At 47.2% G+C, this 3,651-nt stretch overlaps 1 pseudogene; it reads left to right on the forward strand.

Moving 5' to 3' along the window:
- Positions 1 to 1,631: 1,631 nt before the first annotated feature.
- Positions 1,632 to 3,651, forward strand: part of LOC100960232 — a 7,706-nt pseudogene continuing 5,686 nt past the window's right edge.

Below are 3,651 nucleotides of genomic sequence, written 5' to 3' on the forward strand. Positions count from 1 at the left end.
ACTTGTTCTCCTTTTTCAGCGGCGCCCATAGCTCAGTTGGCAGGGTGCCAGCCACATACACCAAGGGTGACAGGTTCGAACCCAGCGTAGACCTGCTAAACAATGACACCTGCAACCAAAAAAAAAAAGATAGCTAGGCGTTGTGGCGGGCACCTATAGTCCCAACTACTTGGGAGGCTGAGGCAAGAGAATCACTTAAGCCCAAGAGTTGGAGGTTGCTGTGAGCTATGATGCCATAGCACTCTACCCAGGGCAACAGTTTGAGACTCTGTCTCAAAAAAAGAAAGAAAAGGCTCGGCATCTGTGGCTCAAGCGGCTAAGGCGCCAGCCACATACACCTGAGCTGGAGGGTTCAAATCCAGCCTGGGCCTGCCAAAACAACAATGTAACCAAAAAATAGCCAGGCCTTGTGGTGGGTGCCTGTCGTCCCAGCTACTTGGGAGGTGGAGGCAGAAGAATTGCTTGAGCCCAGGAGTTGGAGGTTGCTGTGAGGTGTGATGCCACAGCACTCTACCCAGGGTGACAGCTTGAGGCTCTGCCTCAAAAAAAAAGGGAAAAAACGGTGGAAGGAAAGGCACCTGAGGGTTGCTGATGCACCCTGGCCAGTTCTGGCCACACATCAGCTTGCTTGCTTATGTCTGCTGGACTCAGCAGAGGGAAATAGGCACTGCAGTGCCTGTGATGTCTGCAAAAGCCTCTTCTGGCAATTATGGACAGGGTTGATGTCTGGGCCACAGGTAGTGCAAACTTGTCACTAAAGATCCAATCAAGCTTGTATCTAAAATTCCATCTTTGCCTACTGTCCAATTGTGAACACTCCTAGGAGCTGATACCAAGGACCAGGAGCAGCTGAGAGAGGCAGACAGGTTCAGAGCACGTTTCCATTTACAGGGAACAGAACACAGGCCTCCAAGTGTCCATAGAGAAGTGTACAAATTACAGTGATGAGTAAAAGCTCTACTTTGAGCGCAGTTATCTTTAGCAAACAAAAAGGGACGAAGGGACTGCCACTGATGAAGTGACTGAATACACCTGAGTACACAGTCAGACATTTGTTCAGTAAACAGTAAATGTGTAAAATAAATTACCTTGAGAGCGCCATCTGTGCTCCAGATGTGTGGTTCACGTGAACAGAATGGCTGCCACTCAAAGTATCTTCACAGAAAAAAACAGGGCTCAGGGTTCACACACAATGGACACACAAACATGGGTCAACCAAAAAGTCACTGTGTGTGGACTTTAGTTTATTCAACATGGATTTTGGTTTTATAGAATCCATACTCAGATGCTTGTTCACCTCACAGCCTTGTGTTTTTCTGTGTTTGGAGATACATATATGTATGTATTTTTTTTTCCTTTCTTATCATAATGTCAATGTATTCTCTGAATGTCATCATTCAAGAGTGGGGGGAAAACCAAATTCTTCATATGAATAGGGCCAGATGGGGAATGTTAGTTTTGGCTGTTTGCTTTCTCCATTCAGATTTTTTTTTCCATCAAAGCTCAATTGGTTACCTGAAGCCAAACAATGGTCATAAAGATCCTGGATGGCTGCTTTCACCCTTTACGTGGGCACTTAAACTCTATGCAGAAAAAGGAGTTGCCCCACTCAGAAGTGGGGGAGACAGGGCATGAAAAACACAGATAACTCAGGTATGTACGTATTTCTTCCAAATGGTCAGTTTAAAACAAATAATCACCAACACACACACACACACACACACACACACACACACACACAAACACCTGGCAGGGCACAGGGGCTTATGCCTGTAGTCTTAGCACTCTGGGTGGCTGAGGCAGGTGGATTGCTTGAGCTCAAGAGTTTGAGATCAGCCTGAGCAAGAGCTAGACCCTGTCTCTAAAAATAGCTGGGAGTTGCGGCAGTGCCTGTAGTTCCAGCGACTGGAGAGGCTGTTGCTTGAGCCCAGGAGTTTGAGGTTGCCGTGAGCTATGTCGCATGACACTCTACTCATGGTGACAGAGTAAGACTGTATCTCAAAAATAGGAAAAAGAAAGAAAAAGAAAAAGAAAAGCCAAAGAGAAGTCCATGTAATCTTCCACACCTGAACCAGCCTGCAGCCAGAGTCTGCTGGGAAAGGACCACTCAAGGATGCACAGGGTGCACCTATTTGTCACCCGGAATTTGAGAGATCAACCATCTCCCTACCAACCGACCATAGAACTATCACCTCTCGGCTCAGCGCCTGTGGCTCAAGTGGCTAAGGCGCCAGCCACATACACCTAAGGTGGTGGGTTCGAATCCAGCCCGGGCCACCAAACAACAATGACGGCTGCAACCAAAAAATAGCCAGGCGTTGTGGCGGGCGCCTGTGGTCCCAGCTACTTGGGAGGCAGAGGCAGGAGACTCGCTTGAGCCCAGGAGCTGGAGGTTGCTGTGAGCTGTGATGTTACGGCACTCTACCCAGGGGGATAGCTTGAGGCTCTGTCTCAAAAAAAAAAAAAAAAAAAAAAAAAACTATCAGCTCTCATCATCCCACAAGATAAGTCCAAGTCTGGCTCTGCAGACCCTGGTGGTCACAGGTAACCAACCCCGGGCCTCTGTAGGCTTCCTTCTTCACTTAGGGCCAAGATGGGTTGTCACTCCTAGACTGAAACACGGCAAAGTTCTCTTAAACTAAGAGAACTAATCAGAGTATAAATTCACTCCATCATCTCAGGGCATAGTCCCAGCCTCCTTCTTTAAGGCCTTTTATTTATTTATTTATTTCATTTTTCAAGACAGAGTCTCACTATATTGCCACTGGTAGAGTATTGTGGCACCACAGCTCACAGCAACCTCAGACTCCTGGGCTAAAGCAATTCTCTTGCCTCATCCTCCCAAGTAGCTAGGACTACAAGTGCCTGCCACAACACCTGGCTATTTTTTGTTGTAGTTGTCATTGTGGTTTAGCTGGCCTGGGCCAGGTTTGAACTCGCCAGCCTCAGTGTATGTGGTTGGTGCTGCAACCACTGTGCTACAGGTGTCGAGCCTCTTTGAGGCCTTTTAAAACACGTTTCTTGTGGTGCCCATAGCTCAGTGGTCGGGCGCCAGCCACAAACACCAAGGGTGACGGGTTTGAACCCAACCTGAGTCAGCTAAAAAAACAATGACATCTACAACAAAAAAAAAAATGGCTGGGCATTGTGGCAGGCGCCTATAGTCCCAGCTACTTGGGAGGCTGAGGCAAAAGAATTGCTAAAACCCAGGAATCTGAGGTTGCTGTGAGCTGTGATGCCACAGCCCTCTATCCAGGATGACAGCTTGAGACTGTGTCAAAAAAAGAAAAAAGAAAAAACACACATCTCCACAGTAGTTTACACCTATAATCCCAGGACTCTGGGAGGCCAAAGCGAGGGGATTTCTTGAGCTTAAGAGCTCAAAACCAGCCTGAGCAAGAGCAAGACAGTTCCCAACCCCAAGCTAGGCTGAGGGTATGGCACTCCAGCCTGGGCAACAGAGAGACACTGTGTCTCAAAAATAAATAAATAAATAAATAAATCACATCTTTCTGACCCAAACAGGTAGGTGAACATATGACTTAAAAAGAGGGAGTGGAATCCAACTACTTACCGGTACCTGATCTTTGACAAGCCAATTAAAAACATTGAGTGGGGAAAAGATTCCCTATTTAACAAATGGTGCTGGGC

This window comes from Otolemur garnettii, unplaced genomic scaffold (assembly GCF_000181295.1).
Source record: "Otolemur garnettii isolate 467f Iridium unplaced genomic scaffold, OtoGar3 scaffold00219, whole genome shotgun sequence".
Lineage (NCBI taxonomy): Eukaryota > Metazoa > Chordata > Mammalia > Primates > Galagidae > Otolemur > Otolemur garnettii.